General features: G+C 46.9%; 1 protein-coding gene and 1 long non-coding RNA gene across 6 annotated transcripts in view; both read left to right on the top strand.

Annotated features, from left to right (window-relative positions):
• The window catches only part of SNX29 (sorting nexin 29), a 586,208-nt gene that overhangs the window by 215,475 nt on the left and 350,535 nt on the right, over positions 1–20,198 (top strand). The window lies entirely within an intron of this gene.
• On the top strand, positions 2–19,789 carry LOC126944557 (uncharacterized). The gene is made up of 2 exons (XR_007722108.1): positions 2–1,448; positions 2,798–19,789. It is a non-coding gene; the product is annotated as an uncharacterized LOC126944557 (long non-coding RNA).

Raw genomic sequence — 20,198 nt, 5'->3', positions numbered from 1 at the left:
GGGGAGCCTGAGCCCGGGTTGGGAGGGGCCGGGCTTTTTCATTAACACCTGTACGTGGCATGCAATAGACACTCAACATGTGATGAGTGCATGTGTGGATGGATTAGAATAATGGTGCTGCTCAGGATTCCAGAAAATTAATCAGGTGGAAAACCTGATGTATATCCCTGCAACATGCATAACTAATATTGTAAGACTCACTTGCTAGACTATTAGCAAAAGTCTTATTGATTTGTGTACTTAGAGAATTTTATGTCCAGAGTCTTGAGATAGTTGCATGGCAGTGAACCTTGTGATATGATGAAGTCACAGCAGGCCACGGGTGCAAGCCACAGAAATCCAAGATGATAGAGAATCAGAGTGGTGGACTTAGGCTGATCAGGTTCCAATCCCAGCTCTGGTTAAGTTTCCTAATTTCACTGCACTTCAGTTTTTTCATCTCTACAATGAGGTTGGTTGATAGCACCTGCCTCATGAGGCAATCCATGTAGACATCTTAGCATAATGTCTACCATAGAATAAATGCTGGATAAATTTTAGCTGTTATTATTGTTATTAATCAGAAATTCCAGTAGACAGAAGAACAATCATGAAGATCTCACCAAATGAGGTGGGGCCATGTGCTGCTTCTAAAATCTCCTAAACTATTTCTCAGGGCAGCCTGAAGAAAGGATCTTTAACTCTGGTTGATGTGTCTTGCAGCCTTCAGCCAAAAGACCCCAACAAAATTTCCTTAAAGACAAGCTCTTAGAATGTGGACGTTTTAATGAATGCTGGGTGTTCCCCACATTCACATGTCTCTTTTTTTGTGTGTGTGAGACATAGTCTCACTCTGCCACCCAGGATGGAGTGCACTGGCACAATCTCGGCTCACTGCAACTTCCACCTCCCGGGTTCAAGTGATTCTCCTGCCTCAGCCTCCTGAGTAGCTGGGATTACAGGCAACTGCCACCATACCCAGCTAATTTTTGTATTTTTAGTAGAGATGGGGTTTCACTATGTTGGCCAGGCTGGTCTTGAACTCCTGACCTCAGGTGATCCATCCCCCTCGGCCTCCCAAAGTGTTGGGATTACAGGCGTGAGCCACTGCTCCCAGTCCATGTCTTCAGAGTCAACCAAACCTGCACTGAATTCATGCTCACCCATGACTGCCTGACCGCTTGGAATTATTTTCCCACATGTACCAGGACATCACACCAGCGTCCTGAGAGCATTGTGAGGATTTTCCAAAACAATGAATGCAGAGTTTCTAGTATGGTACCTGGTATATAATAAATGGTTGTTATTTTTATAGGAGACAGGATTGGAATCTGGCTATGACTTATTTAGTAATTGCGTGAAGACGTGAATGTTTTTGAAACTTGTATATTTCTTTTGGTTCCCATTTGATCAGGATCAGCTTATTGGTGATACTATTTGATAACATGCCTTGCTTCGTTCATATTTGGGTAGGTAACTGTGATCATTCTGGGGGTTATCAGTGCAGAATTAATTATCTTTCTCTGTGGGCTCATGCCCTTCTCATACAAATATTGCTATTATGGCCCTGAATTCATTTCATTATACAGAATTATTTATATGTTGGTCTCCCAAGTTTTTATATCTCATCTCTGTTTCCCCAGCAACTGGCTTTTTAGTCATTCACTACATTCATTACATGCTTTGAATGAATAGTATTTGTCTAGCCCTTTGCCCTTTCCAAGCAAGTTCAAATGATTTGACTCAGTAACCTTGTGATGAGCAGGTATTTTTCCATTATTTTAAAGTTTGTTATTAGGGGCTTAGGAGAGCTTAAGGGGTTGGTGCATGTGTCTGTGGTGGAAATGAGCTCAGGCATTTTTCTCCAAACCTCTGGTTCTTTGTATTATAAAATTCTTTTAACTTTACTGTGCAGAGGAATTGCCTGGGGAGCCCATTAAATATACCTCTTTCCAGGACCCTGCCTCTGGGAGTTATGCCAGTGGACTTAGGATGAGGCTCTAGATTTACACTTCTAGATATGTGACTCTAATGCAGGTGACCTGTGGACAGCACCACCACCTTTTGTGAAATCTACACATTACTTACACAGAACTTGGATTCAATACAACAAGACTATTAAAGTCAGGTTAAAAAGAAGCACCACTGGGCTTGCTTTTGATTTGAAAATCTCAGCACTACACAATGCATTTCTAAGTCGGAAAATTTTGAGCGTGATTCTCCCCAAATGGGCATATGGAACCTACAGTGTGCAGAATGGTTTTTCATAGCAGCTGAAGGTCCATTTCCCCAGGCCGATCCTGAGTGCCCTGAGCCACAGCTGGATATGAGCCATTTCAGGATGTAGTTGCGACAACTCTTACATGAATTATGTGGTGACTCCACCTAGCAGCAGTCTCTTACTCCTGCATTACTACATTCTTACGGAAAATGCCTCCAGGGTTTAAACAAAACAACTTAAAATGAACTTTTAGAATAGACATTGACAACCTTTAATTTTACAGATATCAAATTTCAGATTCCCACCCTCTTTTTTTTTTTTTTTTTAAGAGGAGTGATCTAGTCCCTCCAAGAAAATCGTTATTTAAGCAGCAAAATAAGGACTGGAATTTGGAATTTGGGTGGCGTCATTATCTATTGGAAAGTTTTTTTTTTTTTTCTTTCTTTTCCCCCTAATGTGGTCCAGAAGTGAGGTTGGGTTATTTGCCTCTCAAGTGCTGTTTTTCCTTGGTAATGTCAGATTTGCCAAAAGCTGATACCTTTATTTGCTCTTTATAGTCTCTCACCTTAGGGCAAATTCTTTGTGCTCTTCCTCCAGCGTTAGAACCATGGTGCAAGGGCTGCCATATCTACCAGGAACTCGCCTGGCAGTTCCACTTCATTGTAACTCTTACTGGTCATTTGATCAGTTCTGTTGTTAATGGCATTGGACACCCTTTCTCCTCCCCAGGGAGCCAGTGTAGGGAAGTTTCACTTATGAAAGCAGGAGATCCCTCTGAAAACTCATGCTTTCATTTTGGGCTTATTGCTGAAATTTGAAACAAGATGTTTGCCAGTTGGCTTCCTGCCTGCAGAGACCCCTTGGCAGCTCACTGAGAGGTCTGGGGAGAGCAGGTGCATCACTTCAACTTTAGGGTTGTGTAGACAGACTGGCTCGTTAGGAGCAGGCTCACATTAGGCAAGCACACAGACAATGATGGACACCAGAACACCTGACTCAACACTGGTGAGACACGGAGCTGCTGGGTAGACCAGAAGGCCTGTCCTCTCTGTCGCTGACTTACCTGGAGTCTCACCTGTTGGTACTTGGGAAGTCAGAAAGGAAGTAGTTGGGTGGTTCAGGTGTTTAGTGGTGTTGGGCCTGATGGAAACGTGCCCAGCACTGGGAGCAGGAAAGGTCTTTGGACCTGGTCAAGCTGTCACTTGGAGAGTCAACTTCTGGCTTTTCACACGGCCTTTTTCCATACATACATTCATTAATTAATTCGTTCCCATACTCGGTGGAAGAGAGCTTTTTCCTTTTCCAGCTCATGGTTTATCAGAGAGCCCTGAGGAGCGCCGGTTCTGCCGGATGTCAGTTGGCGTTGAGGGATCGAGGGCGGCTGTTACGTGAGATGCTTATATGTTCTGTTCTTAACACATAACAAGTGGTCAGCAAATCGTAACTTTGTTTTAACATGTAATTAATCATGGCTCTTTTCCCCTCAAGTTCTCCATAAGAAATAGATGCAGGAATCAGACAAATGTGATCAAAATACCATTTTCATTACTGGCGGTTGATTGGAGACTCGGGTTTCACCTAGAACACTGATTGCCACATCTGGACCCAGGAATCTCCCCTGTGAGGTGCCAGTGGGTTTTCAGAATTACTTCTCAGTCATTGGGGTCCAAAGGGGAGAGAGTCCATTGGGGCGTTTCACTTTTTTTTTGTTTTGAGACAGAGTCTCGCTCTGTCGCCCAGGCTGGAGTGCAGTGGCGCAATCTCAGTTTGCTGCAACCTCTGTCTCTCAGGTTCAAGTGATTCTCCTGCCTTAGCCTCTGGAGTAGCTGGGACTACAGGCACATATCACTATGCCCAGCTAAGTTTTGTATTTTTGGTAGAGACCAGGTTTTGCCATGTTGGCCAGGCTGGTCTTGCCTTCCTGACCTCAGGTGATCCGCCTGCCTCAGCCTCCCAAAGTGCTGGGATTACAGGTGTGATCCACTATGCCTGGCCTGACCCTGTCTCTTTAAAAAAAAAAAAAAAAAAAAGAAGAAAACAAAAGAAATAGAGTAACTTGTTACTCATTTTTTTTCCTGCATTTATGGTGAGCCTTGTACTACTAGGTTGCAAAAAAGGAAAAACAACCCATGTTGGCCTTCTGCCATCCTGAACTTGACATCATAAATCTGTGTTGTCTTACACCACTAGGTTTGTGGTAATTTGTTATAGCAGCAATGGGAGACTAATACAGTTGAACGGAGCTATTGATTTAGTCTTTGATGGATATGGGCGTCGTCTTCACTTCATCATCATCCTATGGAGATGGTGGTGGGAGGCTGATGTTTTGAAGATTAGGATTTTTTTTGGTCATAACTCCCTGGCTGGACAAACTTGGTGTCTCAGAGGAGAGCTCCAGCTTTTCATCTGTAGCCACACCTGGGTCGGGAAAACCTACCGTTTCCACCTGCCCATGCATTGTCTGCCTTTCTGGCCAAAGGAAGCCCTTGCCCCATTTTTGCGCTTATCCATCTGGGATTGCTGATGCCAGACCCGGTGACCAGCCCCCTCTAGATATTGGAGGGGACGTCTCTGAAGTTGTGTGGCGTGGCCCCGCTGTCAGGTGGGCCGGTGGTGTCATTCTTCGGGTGTGGTCAGTGGTTGCATGTTCAGCTGGGAGGCTGGTCGCTCTGATGTTCCCACAGCAGGGAAGTTCTTGTGGAGGTGTTTGCTGCAAAACAGAACCATCTTAGGCGGTGGGCTTCTCCTGGACTCTTCCCAGGAGCGTCTGTCTGACATGAGAGCTTGCTCTGTGTACTGAAGAAGAGATCCTCCTGCTAGGGTTGGCCACACGCGACTCCAGAGAGACACAGGTCTGTCCGTGTCACATGCTTGCGTGACTTCCCCATCCACGTGTGGGTAGTGAACATCTGTGTCCTCTGCACTTGCTCCAGTTTTCACTTGACAGCGTCCTCACTGTCAGTCCTGTGATGTCACTGGTTTCATCCTCGGCACGGCACTTGACCTTACCTGGCCGCCTCTGGCTGGATCTCAGGGCTTTCATACACAATCAACAAGAATTCTTGCTTTCCTGTTGGGCTGGGAGACTGGGGCCGCTGTAGTCCGCTTGTCTCCACGTGGAGCTTGGGAATGAGGCCATCGCACAGAAAGAGCAGCTGAGCTGAAAGGCAGAGAGAAAGCGAGCTCTGATCCTGTCTTTAGGGTCCCTGAATCCAGCTGTGCCTGCTGTGACAGTCCCACCCTGCACCTTTTGGTGATAGGAACAGTCATTCCGCTAGCCTCCCCTGCTCCTGTTGTCAAGCTTGACTAGTTTTCTATAGCTTATGTGTTCTATGGCAAATTATTACCTCTTTCCTGGATACAGGCCTGTTCGTCCTTGTAAAGGGCGATTATTTCTGTGGAGTTGTCTTCCCAAGTACAGTATCTGCTCCTGCACTGTAAGGTTTTTCCTCCTACTTCCCCTCTTACTGGATACTCCACTGTCATAACTGTTCCTGGCCACAGTAGCGTAGTCCTGTTCCGTAGCAATGGATTTTAAAGCTGCGAACTCTCCTCAGCATCCCCATGTAATTAATCTGCAGTCAACCCAGGGAGAGAGGGAGAAGGAATAGACCATTGCTGGTGGCCATCAAAATAATCAGCAGCAAGGGCAGGAGACTGAGTGGGAGGAAGCTGACAGATGAGGAAGCTTGGGAGCAGTTTAAAAAGTTTGTTCTCAGAAACAAAAGAAGCAAAAAAATGGGAAGTCATCAGCCTGTCTGGTGTGTCGTGTCTTTGCGGCTGTGTGGTGTGCTCAGCAATCCCTGCTCACACCCATGTGTGCTTTGTGCTCTGGCTGGGGTGTCAGTTTCCCTGGGGTGAGTCCAGTGATCCCCGATTCCACACCCACGTATGCTTTGTTCTCTAAGGTGTTAGTTTTCCGGGGGTGAGCCCGGCGATCCCTGCTCCACACTCACGTGTGCTTCGTGCTCTCACTGGGGTGTCAGTTTCCCTGGGGTGAGCCCAGCGATCCCTGATTCCACACCCGCGTGTGCTTTGTGCTCTGGCTGGGGTGTCAGTTTCCCTGGCCTTCCAAAGAATGGGACAGGGCAGTTTAGAAGGCTGATTCAGTGAAGATGGAGAGTCGTGGGCTAGATGATTCCTGGAGCCCACAGTGTTTCAGGGGAGCTTGCAGGGTAACTTTTTATTCTTTTTTTCTTGAACCATTGCAGGCTTCAGGGCATCTCTACGTGCATGGCCTGCTGTTTCCACTCCCAGTGTGCACAGAGGCAAAGATGGCTTTGTTTGAGGCAGTCTTCTTCGGTTGCAAGGAATAGCAGTCCACCAAAGCTGGCTCTGTGTGTGTGTGTCCCAAGTGGAGTAAACATGGAACCTCGTAAATCCCTTCACTCTGCTGTTTACCGCTTATGGTTTTCCCGTCCTGACTTCTTGACGATGGCCTTCAGTGCTTGTGATCTGGCTAAATTCCAGCCTCATCTCCCACCATCCTCCCTCTTGCTGTGTCCACCCCAGCCACACTGGCCTTTAGGCCAATCCTCAAACATGTCAGGCTGGTTCCTGCCTTAGGCCGTTTACACGTGCTGCCCTTATGCAGGGACGCTCTTCCCTGGTCTCTGTATGGCTGGTTCCACCTTGCCATGCAGGTCTCCATTCAGATGCTACCTCCTCTTGACTGCCCTGTCTTACCTTGTGCCGCCTCCCTCATTCCATCTCCGTCTTTTCAACATAGCACTTACCAGGCCCTCGAAGTATCTTGGTCATTGATTTTCTTGCTTATTTCTTCCCAGTGTTCCCCCTTGCACCGTACAGTCCACAAGAGCAGGGATCTTGGCATGTCTATTCCCCTGCTCTGTTGAAAGTGCCTGCACAGTGCTTGATCCATGATGCATGCTCTGTAAGTGTTTGTAACATAAATGAATACAAATAAAATAGGAGCTGTTGGCTGCTGTTGGATCTCATGGCCTTTAGTTGATTTCAGATCCGTTGCAGCTGTGGAGAGCCTAGTAGTGGACAAATTCATAGACCTTCCTTTTAGTGCCCCCCAAATAATGTGCGTCACCCCTGTGAAACTGCATCTTTCAGTTGTGCCTCCAATTGGATTCTCCTGATCACGTGTGGTTTTTGCTTTTAGTGACCACAGCTAGCATGTGACTTTGACCCTGCCCTAGTTGCATCTTTCAGAGCTCTTGTGATGACAAGAGTCATAAAATCTGATTTAATCTGTCTTAAGCGAATAAAAGAGAAGTCCAGGAGTATCTGCCTTAAGGGATGGTTTGATCCAGGGGCTCAAACAATATCATCAGAAGTTTTTTCCTTCTTAATTCGGTTTCTCAACTCTGTTACTTTTTTTCATTGTTGGGAGTGATGTGCTGGTAAACGTCTAACAAATAGCTCTCTGAAAAAAAAAACAACAAAAAACCCTGGTTTAGAATGTTTGCAGATTTCCATGGTGTTGTAAATCCTCCTTCTATGTCTGATTTCAGACTGCCAACACGATGTCACTGTTTGCAGAGTTGGAAAGAGACACACACAGTTAGCTCCCATGAGTCAGTACATGGGTGCTCCCATCCCTCACTGTGTGCTGGCCGCCTTCTCAGCCAGGTGTTCTCCTTGGACTAGCAAGAGGTTGCCAGCAGCTGTAGCTTTAGTCTTTCTAGCAGACCCAGCAGGAGAGGAGCTTCTCTCACTGTCCTGTCTTTCCATCTCTTCACCCTATAGAGCAGTGGTTCCTAGTATTGGCTTTTAATGGAGTCACCTGGGAAATTTAAAAACATCCTGATGCTTGGACCCACCCAGATCCAAAAGTTAGTAGTGGGAATGAGGATTTTTTTTAAACTTCCGAAATGATTCCAGTGTGCAGGTTGGAGTGCGGTGTTTGGAACCACTGCCTTGGAGGATATCCCTTTCCAATTAATGAAGTTCAGAGTAAGCAAATATGCTACAAATGTGCTGACACTCTCTGATTCTTGGCCAGTGGTTGATATAGTAAATTAGTCAAGGGTGCACTTTTCTTCTTGAATCCTGATTTAGCCTCAGAATTTGTCTCTTCAACTAGGCACCATTGAGTTAAGACCAGGGAGGCTAGGCCAAGCGTGGTTGCTCATGCCTGTAATCCCAGCATTATGGGAGGCCAAGATGGGTGGATCACCTGAGGTCAGGAGTTCAAGACCAGCCTGACTGACATGGTGAAACCCTGTCTCTACTAAAAATGCAAAAATTAGCTGGGTGTGGTGGCACGTGTCTGTAATCCTAGTTACTCGGGAGGCTAAAGCAGGAGAATTGCTTGAACCTGGGAGGTGGAGGTTGCAGTGAGCCAAGATCACACCTCTTCACTCCAGCCTGGGTGAAAGAGTGAAACTCTGTCTAAAAAATAAAATAAAAAACAAAAACCAGGGAGGCTCGATGGAAGCTGGTCACCACCACTGTGTGAGTTAACCCAGTGCCTTTACTGTGCCCCAATCCCTGCTGCCACAAGAATCCACCGTGGGTAATTGTATTTCATCTCCGTTCCCGACCCTTCCTGTCCCACCGTCATGTGCCCCCTCTCACTGCTCATTACGAAGCTGCTTTGCTGTTATGTTTGTCTCATGTGCCACCATCACAACCACTTTACGACCCCACTCTTGGCTCATCCAGTCTCCCCTCCTAGAAACGCTGCTTCCCTTATGCTTGCTCAGGCCAGCCGTTGCATTTATGGTAAGATCCAGCTCTTCTCCTATCACCTGAAAGAAATCTAATTACATGCATCTTTCAATTTCCTAAACCCCTGTGGTGCTTGCTACGAGCAGTAAGCAGAGTCTGGCATTTGCTTTTTGCTACTATGGGTTATTTTGTGGTCACGTCTTGTGTGTGTGCTCTGTCTACTCTGCTAGACCATGTGACCACATAGGGGGCAGGGTCTGGGACTTAGAAACTTGCAGGTTTTTTCTTTTTTTATTAATCAAGTACACAACAGGTGCTTAATAAAAACTTGTTACCGGGGTCCATCCAAGTGACTATCGGGAGTGATTTCAGTCACAGAGATGTTGATGTAGATGGAAAGAGCATTCCCTGAGAAGGGAAACAAGTCTCGGGAAGCAACATTCCATACCACTTAAGAGCGGGGAGATGATTCTCATTCTCCTTTCCTCTAGAAGTGACCACACCGCTCTGCTCACGTTCCATGGGTGAGGGCTAGTCATACAGCCCCACCTGGGTACAGAGGGGTCTCAGAACTCTTCTCTCTGGCTGGGCAGCTGCTTTGCACAAGAAATCTACCCCGTGGAAGTGGGGAGCATTGAGTTGTGGCCGGCCGGCCAGCTCTGCTGTCCCTGCTGGAGCACTCAGAGGCATGTGGTCTCCATCTTCTCATTCATTTGTGTGGCTCTTCAGAAAGAGCTTATTTTGGGGTTTGTGCTATTGGAGTCTCAGAAGGAATACCTGATAGGTTGTGAGGGTCTATGGTAGGAAGGGTGTCCAAGAATGTGCTAGCGACATGTCTGTCAGATATGCTGAGTCACTTGGCTGGGTGTGGTGGCTCACGCCTATAACCCCAGCACTTTGGGAGGCTGAATCATGATGATTGCTTGAGCCCAGGCGTTCAAGATCAGCCTGGGCAAGCGCCTTCAGTGAGCCATGATTGTGCCACTGCACTGTAGTTTGGATGACAGAGCAAGACCCCGTCTCTACAAACAATTAAAACAAAAATTAGCCAGGTGTGCTGGTGCATGCCTGTAGTTCCAGCTCTTTGGGAGGCTGAGGTGGGAGGATCGTTTGAGCCTGGAAGGTTGAGACTGCCCTGAGCCATGATCATGCTCCTGCACTCTAGCTTGGGCAGTAGAGTGAGACCCTGTCTCAAAAAAAAAAAAAAAAAAAAAAGAAAAAGAAAGACTGAGTCACTTGTTACTCATTGATTTCTGCATTTATGGAGATCCTTGCAGTACTAGGTTGCGTTTTGGAAATGTACTTAGCTTTGTTAGGGGGCTGTTAGAAGGTCTGTTCTGCACGGGTATGTTGTGGTATCATTTACATTGGAGGCACCAGTTGCGATGGAGAGACCATGTTGTAGCTGCCCCTTTCCGTAAGGTGCTTTTGGCTTCTCCTGAAAATCTTGGTTTACTAATGGGAAAAATAGGGCTTTAGATAAATTTGGTTGGTTGTTGACAAATGAGACAGGCAGGTATTCCCTGTGAAACTCACGGGTTGCAGGGGGTTAAAGTATAATGTCCTGACTCTGTGACGGTTTGGAGCCTGGAGAGATGATGGGCAGATTGTGGACTTAGCTGTGGGATTCCAAGTCTGGAAACAAGGGAATCTGGTGTTGCTGTGGTGGGCGGGGTCGCATACTGTGCTGTTCTTATCTCCTCTGTTAGCAGCTGCTGGTCATTGGTGGTGAAGCTTCAGAGTTATGTTTTGATTCTTTTCTTTCCTTTTTTTTTTTTAAGATGGGGTCTCACTCTGTCACCCAGGCTGGAGTGCAGTGGGGTGATCTCAGCTCATTGTAACCTCTGCCTCCTGAGTTCAAGCGATTCTCCTACCTTAACCTCCCAAGTAGCTGGGATTACAGGCGTGCGCCACCATGCCTGGCTGATTTTTGTATTTTTAGTAGGGACGGGGTTTTGCCATTTTGGCCAGGCTGGTCTCAAACTCCTGGCTTCAAGTGATCCGCCCACCTTGGCCTCCCAAAGTGCTGAGATTACAGGCATGAGCCACCGCACCTGGCTTTGAGTGTTTTAAGAGTTTGAGTGACCACCTGCTGTCCTCTCACTCTCCAGCTCGAGACTCCTCATTTCTGTTTGGACCAGATCCTGGTGGGGCTCAACGGCTCCATAGCTGGGACCTGTAGGTGGCTGAAGGGATGCTCCTGGGCCACCGGCCTCGTGTCTGACTCCTCTGTAGTCTCATCAGGACCACTTAGGAGACGTGGGACCAGCAGTGGCCCCAACTGTCTGCTGTTCAGCGCTCCTCGGTCAATAGCATGAGTTGGACCTTGCCTACCTGCTGCTCTGCACTTAAGTCAGGTATTCCTTGTTTGTGTGTTGTCCTTAACAAGGTGGCATGACTTTAGGACGCTGGCCCTCTGTTGTTGTCGAGACTGAAGACTCGGTACGTAAGAGCCTGCCCATCTGACTGTGCGTGGCCGAGAAGGGTGGCAGGTGCTGGTGGAAAGAGCGTGGGCTGTGAAGATGAATTCGTTTGGGTCGAAGTCCTGGTTCAGTTTCTGTCTGTGTGCTCGTGGCACCTTCGACATTGGATACCTTTTGTCTAGTCAGTATCCATTCCCCCTTTCCTGGTAACCTGTTTTTTCTTTGGGAAACCCTCTGTCCAGCCCTCAATCCATGTGGTTTATGTGGGCCTGTCACCCCCCCTACCTTGGCTACTTCCCGGGCACACTGGTTCAGGGTGTGCGTGTATTTTGGTCAGAGCCAGTCACTGCTGTGACAGTGCTGCTGGGGTCTTAGAGCAGGAGGCGCACACCTTTACTTGCTGGACTTGAACCGGAGAGGCTGGGGCTGGGGCTCATTTTTCCACTCAAGGGACGCAGACGTTCCCATGAGTGGAAAAGGTCTTGCTGTGTTGCCCAGGCTGGAGTGCAGCTGTAGAATCATAGCTCACTGCAACCTCCACCTCCTGGGCTCAAGCAATCCCTCCCGCCTCGGCCTCCCGAGGAGCTGGGAGCACTGATGTCCGCCATCACTCTCTGTGGGACTGAGAAGTCTTGCCTGAGCATGGAGTTGATGCAGAGGAAGGTAGAGTCAAGAGACAGAGAAAGGGAATCCAGCCAGGCCTGAAGCTCCTCTCCCTCTGGACTGCTCCACCGCCGAGCTTCCACCATCTTTCTGCTCCCCCTGGGCTTGCCGCCTTTTTTCCAGCTGCATCCTTGCTTCAGGTTATAGCCAAGGCGTCCTCACCTGCTGGCTATTCTCTCTCACGTGTTCCCTCCCTCCTTCCCTCCCTTTCTCCTCCTCTTATCTGTCTCCTCCCCTCCTCTCTCTCTCCTCTCTTGTTTCACTTTGTCGCGGTCTATTTTGTATTTGTTTTATGGGCAGAATCTCAAGTGGCCTTTACCTTTTCAGATACTAAGTTTATAAACAGGGGACCTCATAGTTGCTCTCCTCCCTGCTTGAAGTAACTGCCTTTTGGTCACTGTTTTCACCTGCAACCCCTGTGCTGAGGAGTAATTGAGAGAATTAGCTGTAAAGTTCCCAACACATCCTTTGGTGCAGAGTGGGGCTTCGTAAGCTGTTGTTCCCACCACCTCCCTCCCTCTTTACACAGACTCCAAAACCCCCGGGGGGTTTGGGAAGTGAGGTTGTTTACTTTGTGCAAAGTACAAGGTCAGAGCACCATTTCATTCATTCAGCCAATATTGATTGAATACTCCTTGAGTACCAGACACAGTTCTGGGAATACTTCAGGCCCAAGGAGACCCCTCAGATTTAGTGGGAGAGATGGACACTAAACGTATAAACAAGCAGGTAATTTCGAATACATATTCTCATTCAGCTCAACCTTTTTCCACAAGGCCTTGTAACCATCTAGAGAAATCCCTGGTTGACACATAACAGAAGCTCTGTTCATTGGGTACCTGTAATGTGCTGGGCCCCAGGGTAGCTTTCCCTGCAGCTTTTTTCCATCTAACAGCTCTGTGAGGATGGGGGTGTTGCCTGTGTTTTACAGATGTGAGAAACCAAGGCTCTGAGAGGTGGGTGTGCTGAACCTCACTGTATTAGTCAGGGTTCTCCAGAAATGTGGACCAATTGTGTGTGTGTGTGTAGACAGATTGAGATTGATTGATATTTTAAGGAATTGACCCATGTGATGGTGGCATCTGTCAACTCTAGAATCTGCAGGGTGGGCCTCTAGGCTGGAGACCCAGGGAAAAACTGATGTTGCAACTCAAGTCCAAAGGCTGTCTTGGGGCAGAATTCATACTTCCTTATGAAACCTCCATTTTGTTTGTTTGTTTTTCCGAAAGCCTTCAGCTGATTGGATGAGGCCCACTCTCATGATGGAAGATAATCTGCTTTACTGATTAAGCTGTTAATCTCATTTAAACAATACTTTTGCAATGACATTTAGTCTGGTGTTGGATGAAATATCTGGGTACCGTGACCTAGCCACATTGGCACATGAAATTAACCTAGAAAGTAGCAGAGCCAAGATTCCTACCCGGATCTTTCTGTTAAATCCATGCTTTTCCCAGCGCTTCTGGAGTTGATTCTCTCAGACGTGTTCTCCGGCTAGGGTATGTTGCCTCTCCTGGGGCTCGGTGGTGGTGTGTGATGAGCTAGCCCAGAGACGCCTGTGTATGTGGTGCAGCCTCTGTTGGACTGACTAGCATCCACCATGTACTTTGTCCTGAGAAAAAATGCACCCTGTTCGCCTTTTCCCCCCGGAGACTGAAATCTGATTGTGTACCATGAGTCACATGGGGAGTCGGGTCAGCGTGGGAGGGACTCGGAAGTAGACATCACGGTTGGTGGAAAGCAGAACCATGGGCTTCTCAGGAGCAGGGCTGTGTGTAGACTGGACCTGCTCTCTGTCTGCGAAGGCTGCTTCCTCCGTGGCAGAGAGAAGCCATTGCCTGGAGGAGGAGCCTGGGGAAGCGTTCCTAGAACTGGAGGGGGAAAGGCAGGCGCAGAACTTCCAGTTGGAGGAACCTGGGTCCAATCCCAGCCCCGTCTTTTACCAGCCCTGCGCTCCTGGAGTAAGTTGCCATCTCGGAGCTTCAGTATTTGTATTTGAGGAGTAAAGATAACATATATTTTATATATGTTTGTGGGCCATTTGTATACCTTCTTTTGAAACAATGTCTGTTCTTGTTTGCTTACTTTTTAATGAGATTATTCATTTTTTTCATGACTGATGTGTTTGAGTTCCTTGTAGATTCTGGATATCAACCCCTGGTCAGATGTGTACTTAGCAAATACTTTCTTGAGTGGAGAAAGAAAACATGGTAGTATACACCATACTATACTACTCAGTCACAAAGGGCTGGGCGCTGTGGCTCATGCCGGTAATCCCAGCACTTTGGGAAGCCGAGGCGGGTGGATCACCTGAGGTCAGGAATTTAAGACCAGCCTGGCCAATATAGTGAAACCCCCTCTATACTAAAAATACAAAAAATTAGCTGGGCATGGTGGCATGCACCTGTAATCCCAGCTACTTGGGAGGCTGAGGCAGGAGAATAGCTTGAATCCAGGAGGTGAAGGCTGCAGTGAGCCAAGATCGTACCACTGCACTCCAGCCTGGGCAATGAACGGAGTGAGACTCTGTCTCAAAAAAAAAAAAAAAAAAAAAAAAAAAAAGACTACTCAGCCATAAAGAGTGGAGTACTGTCTTTTGCAGCCACTTGGATGGAACTGGAGGCCATCATCCTAAGTGAAGTAACTCAGGAACAGAAAAATAGCACATCCTCTAACTTACAAGTGGGAGCCAAGCTGTGGGCACACAGGGGCATATAGAGAAACATAAGGGACATTAGAGACTCTGACGGGGAGGCGAGGCGAGGGATGAAAAACTGCCTGTTGGGACCAGTGTACACATTGTTTGAGTGACAGGTGCACTGAGAACCCAGACTTTGCCGCTACACAGTTCACTCAAGTCACCAAAAGCAGTTTATACCCGTGAAGGTATTGAAATAAAGAAAAAATTAAAAACAACATTGACTTTATAGAATTATTTGCAGTTTAAAAGTGATGACACATGCAAAGTGGCAGGCAGTGGTTGATGTTGTGGGTTGGAAATGCATTTAGGAGAGTGTCCAGGCTGTGGAAGGTCACAGCACATTAGCAGACACCTGTAAATTAGTTTCTCCAAGTGGATGAATAATTAAGATGAGAATTATAGAGCAAACCTTTTCAAAAGCTTTGCAAGCCATTATCCTGACAAAACAGTATTTGTGTCATTAGCCAGTTTCCCGACCTTTAAATAAAACCCTGAACAGGCAGCCCCAGTACCCAGCTATGTGGCCACCCCAAATTGCAAGGTGGGCTGGGAAACGTGGGGCTTATTTGGCAGATAAGGAAGGAGCGACGACGAATACTGGGTAGGCAGCCAGGAGTCCCTGCTTCTTCTGGTGGCCTTGGAGGATGAGGCTGATGGAGTCAGGGATGGAGGGTGCTAAAGTCCCCTCAAGCCACCCCTGTGTACCCCACTCCAGGGAAAACAACATCACATTTTGGGTCACAGCTGCAAGAGGATCCAGTCCCAGGTTCTAGAAGAGTGGCCCTCGTCTCTCTGGCGACCTCCATAAGGGGTAACGTTTTATTTGTTCAACCTGATTTCTTCCCTGGCAGGAGGCTTTCTCCTCCCAAATCACTGCAAACAGAATTGCCTCAAAATATCAAGTATCGATTCATGATTGTTGTTCATTTCATTTTTATTGTTTAGTAGAAAACAAAGACCCAGAAACACAACAGGAGCAGTTGGAGTGCCTCAGCTCCCTCCTTGGAGGCGGAGGCCAGACATATATTTATTGTTGTCATTATTAACTTTTTGGGGCTGTCTCAGCATTGTGTTTATGGGTGTACTTTGTCAATCAGCTTTTGTTTTCAACTCCTCTCCCTCCTGCGAGCTGACAGGTGGCTTGTTTTGTGAAAAGCCACTTTGAGTTTGAAAACTGCTCTAAGTTTCTCATTGCAGCTTTTGTAAGGAAACTGGTCATTTTGTTTTGCTCGAGTGGGTAATGATGCCGTGGACCTTGGTTGAGAGTGGCTTGCCTGAATATTTTCTTTTTCTCGGGCTGAATGGAAGAATCGACACCCTGTACAGAGAGAGAGCCTCTCTCCTGGTCTGGGCTCAATTCACTGGTGTATGGATTCACTTGCATTCTTTGCATTTCCGTAGAAATAGACTCCCTCCTTGTCCTCTCTGTGGTGTGCCTTCTGTGTACTCTGCAGTCTCCCTGATGCCTGGCACACCACATTCACCTCCAGAAACCCCTGCTCCAGGAAGCCCTGCATGATTTCCCTGCCATTATTTTTCCTAGTTGGTCCCTCCCAGGTCTGTTGCTGCCTATTTTATACTTTAAAATTTTAATCTCTTTATTTCTTTGGTGACAGATTCAAGAAACATTAGCCAGGATATAAGCTCATGAGAGTAGGGACTGACTTGATATTGATACTGTTGTGCACCTAGCTTCCAAAACAGTGCCTGGTGCCTATAGACATTTGATGAATGAACGAGTGAGTGAATGCATGAATGAGTTTGCTGAGCGCCTAATAATAGCTAACATGGATTAAGCACCACTGCTAGGCCCTGTGCTAACCGCTTCATGGCAACTGTCCTTTGAGGTGGGTGCTATTATCCCCATTTACACGGGAAAACTGAAGCTTGGAAAGGTCAGAGACTGGCTGGGCATGGCGGTTTACACCTGTAATCCCAGCACTTTGAGAGGCTGAGGTAGGAGGAGGTTTGCTTAAGGCCGGGAGTTTGAGACGCCATCTCTACATTAAAAAAAAAAAAAAAAAAAAAAATTTCAGAGTGTGTATAGTGGGGTCAGACTGGGCTAAAGTCCCCTCCATGCGTGCTATGTAAGTATTAGATTGTTATCATCAAGCGCATTGCCCCAGGTGCACAGCTGGGGAGTGGCAGGGCCTGGATCTCTGATGTCCTGATACAGAAGTGAGTAATACTCGGTATCTGCTTACCTGGAGCTCATAGACTCGGGTGACTGGGTAGGCACAGGAACCTGGGCTCCAGAGGGGGCTGCCTGGTCTTTCCAGTTCAAGATTTCTGCCAGGCAGCCAAGCCAGGGGGCGGAACAGGCAGGCAGGTGGACCTTGGGTCCTGTGATGCCCAAGTTGGGTGTACTTAACCAGAGTCGCTGGGAGGCATTTGAGGTACGTGCTGTGCCTAGAATTCCTCAGCTTTCCAAGCGCCCCCTTACCGTCTCTTTCCGATTCTGTCCTCGTAATCTCACTGGGGGAGTGAATTCCTCCAAAAACACCCCCTTTCCTGCAGGTGGAGCCAATTAAGCCAAGCAAGGCTCTACCTTTAATTACTGTTGCCCTCATTTGCATCTGACTGCCCTCATTATAGTGCTATTAGCAGAGTGCAGGGGTCCTCCTGCTGGCCCATCAGGAGTGGTGCATGCACAGTTGCGGGGCCTTTCTTCAGTGGTCTTTGCTGCCTTCTGAGCAAAATGAAGGATTTGGAGTAGACGGCAAGCAGGCAGACACCCTGGGCCAGAAGCAGCCTGCGGAGGTCATCATGGCTTGCCTTACATTTTTGTTCAACAATAAGGTTGTTGAAAAACAATTTGTGTTTTCTTTCTCCTTATTAAAAACCCCAAATTATATTCATTGTAGAAAATTAAAGAAGATAGACACAAGAGAAAAAGGAGAAAATAAAATAGCATTTATAAACCCTCCAGCACTGTTAGTATTTTGGAATATATTTTTCCAGGTAGGTACAGCACTTGGCCACAGTCTTGGGAGAAGCATTCTCTGCCTGAAGGGCTTCGTGACCCCTCCCGTGACCCTTTACTTGACCCATGGACTTTTTATGGGCTCAGAAGAAATCTGATGGCACAAAAAGCAATAAATCATTGGTAGGGAGTTCGGGAAAAATCAGATGATGGTACAATGTGAGTGTACATAACATCAAGCACCTGTCAGCAGCCAGCCACACGTGTGTCCAAGATGACAAGAAGTCGGGTTTGATGGGCATGCAAGCTGGCCACTGTCTTGTCTCCTCCTTCATGTCTTCCTATGGAAGGCAAGACAGCATTTATTATGCAGCCTGTACTGGGAAGCCTTATAGCATGAAGACTTAGACCGTGGGTGTTGACCCAGAAAGTTCTAGCTCTGTCCTTTGCTAGCAGTGTGACATTCGCCACATTGCCTGCCCATGTGCCCTCCCCGCCTCACCCACCCCTACATCTCATTTTGGATCATTTCTAGTGCTGACTCTTCAAGTTCACTCATATTCTCTTCTGCAGTTTGCTCACGACCTTTCATGAGGCCACCCTAGCTGCAAGGGATGCTGGGAAACATAGTGTCTTTGTTTTCCACCTAGGTGGCCAAGCACCTGGTAAAAATTACTGATTTTCTTGCTAAAGAAGAAAAGAATGGGTATTAGGGGACACCTGCTGAGTTTCTTTTGTTTTTGTTTTGAGACAGGCTCTCACTCCATTGCCCAGGCTGGAGTGCAGTGGTGTGATCATGGCTTACCTCAGCCTTGACTTCCCAGGCTCAGGTGATTCTCCCATCTCAGCCTCTGTAGTAGCTGGGAGTATAGCATGCCTGGATAATTTTTTGTATTTTTTTTGTAGAGACAAGGTCTCATGATGTTGCCCATGCTGGTCTTGAACTCCTGGGCTTGAGCAATCCTCCTGCCTTGGCCTCCCAAAGTTCTGGGATTATAGGTGTGAGTCACCATGCCCAGCCCCCAACACCTGCTGTTTCTGCCACAGTTGTTTGTTAGCAGCTACTGTGCTTTTGATGAGCCATCTGGGAGGAGGTTCTGGCTTTGCTAGAGATACAGTGATGGTGTCAGTTCAGTGGAGACATGTGAAATATGGTCTCTACTTGATACTTTGAAACCTACAGGTGGTAGTATGTCTAACACCTGTAGGCAGGTAGTACAGTAGTGTATCTACCACCTGTAGTATGTCTGCCATCCATAGGTGAGGCAGTGACTCATCCCTGTTTGGGTGAAACAGAGGTGATCCTTCTCTTAATGTTTCAGCAGTAAGGTGGCCAGCTGCTTTTAGTCCCGTGCTTATTTTCCCTGTAAATCTAGGGTGCTCTTGGAGCATGAAGGATTGGATTTACCATGGGCATATGTGCTATTTATCTGCTATTGATCAATGCCAAGTGAATTTCATTCAACTGGAATTCAGACCTAGGTCTAAATCTTGGCTTCATGCTCAATTGTCATGTCATTTGGGGATGGCATAAACTCAGCCCCATCCTCCACCTGTAAAATGTGGATGGTAACTGCCCAGCTTACTGAACAGTGGATCCAGGCTTGTGAGTGTAAGTTTTAAACTACTCTTACTGTATAATTCTGGTCCTCACTGGGAGAGAATAAATTTTTTCTTGGTTTCCCATGACTTGTTATCACTTTTCTCACCTTTTGGGGACAATTTTTAGATGGAGAGTTCCAATTATGACAGTTGACATCCAATTAAATATGAATTATTGAAGGCTCTATTATTTCCAATGATAAAAAAATTGTTGGGATATATTACAGAGAATTGATTTCAGTGAAAGTAGACACCAGAGCTTGTACTTCATATGTTGGTTTTTTACATAATTTAATACTTTATTAGAATTTTTAAAATGAGGCCGGGCGTGGTGGCTCACGCCTGTAATCCCAGCACTTTAGGAGGCCAAGGTGGGCAGATCACGAGGTCAGGAGATCGAGACCATCCTGGCTAACACGGTGAAAACCCGTCTCTACTAAAAATACAAAAAATTAGCCGGGGATGGTTGCAGGCGCCTGTAGTCTCAGCCACTTGGGAGGCTGAGGCAGGAGAATGGCCTGAACCCAGGAGACGGAGCTTACAGTGAGCCGAGATCACGCCACTGCACTCCAGCCTGGGCAACAGAGCGAGACTCTGCCTCAAAAAAAAAAAAAAAAAAAAAAGAATTTTAAAAATGAGAAATGTATGCCCTTTATAACAAGTCTAGCAACGCAGAAGTATGTAAAGAAGTTAATCTCTCCCAATGCTACCCTTTTTAGATCACCAGAGGTAATCACACAAATCTGTACTCCACAAACAAATGTATATTTGTTCTATTTCTTTTCCAAAAATGGAATTACAGTCTATATCAGGAGTTGGGAAACCACGGCCCGTGGGTATGCCACCTTTATAAATAAGGTTTTATTGGATCATGGCCATATTCATTCATTATTTCCATCTCTGCTTTTGAGCTACAACACAAGAGTTGAATAGTTCTTGCAGAGACCTGTGGCCTGCAAACCCCAAAATATTTACCATCTGGCCCGTTGAAGAAAATGGGTGCTGATCCCTGGTCGACCTTGTCTTTTTCAGGTAAGAGTGTAT

Source organism: Macaca thibetana, chromosome 20 (assembly GCF_024542745.1).
Source record: "Macaca thibetana thibetana isolate TM-01 chromosome 20, ASM2454274v1, whole genome shotgun sequence".
NCBI classification, from domain to species: Eukaryota; Metazoa; Chordata; class Mammalia; order Primates; family Cercopithecidae; genus Macaca; species Macaca thibetana.
Note: the sequence above shows the minus strand (reverse complement) of the source record. Positions and strands in the feature narration are given on the sequence as shown.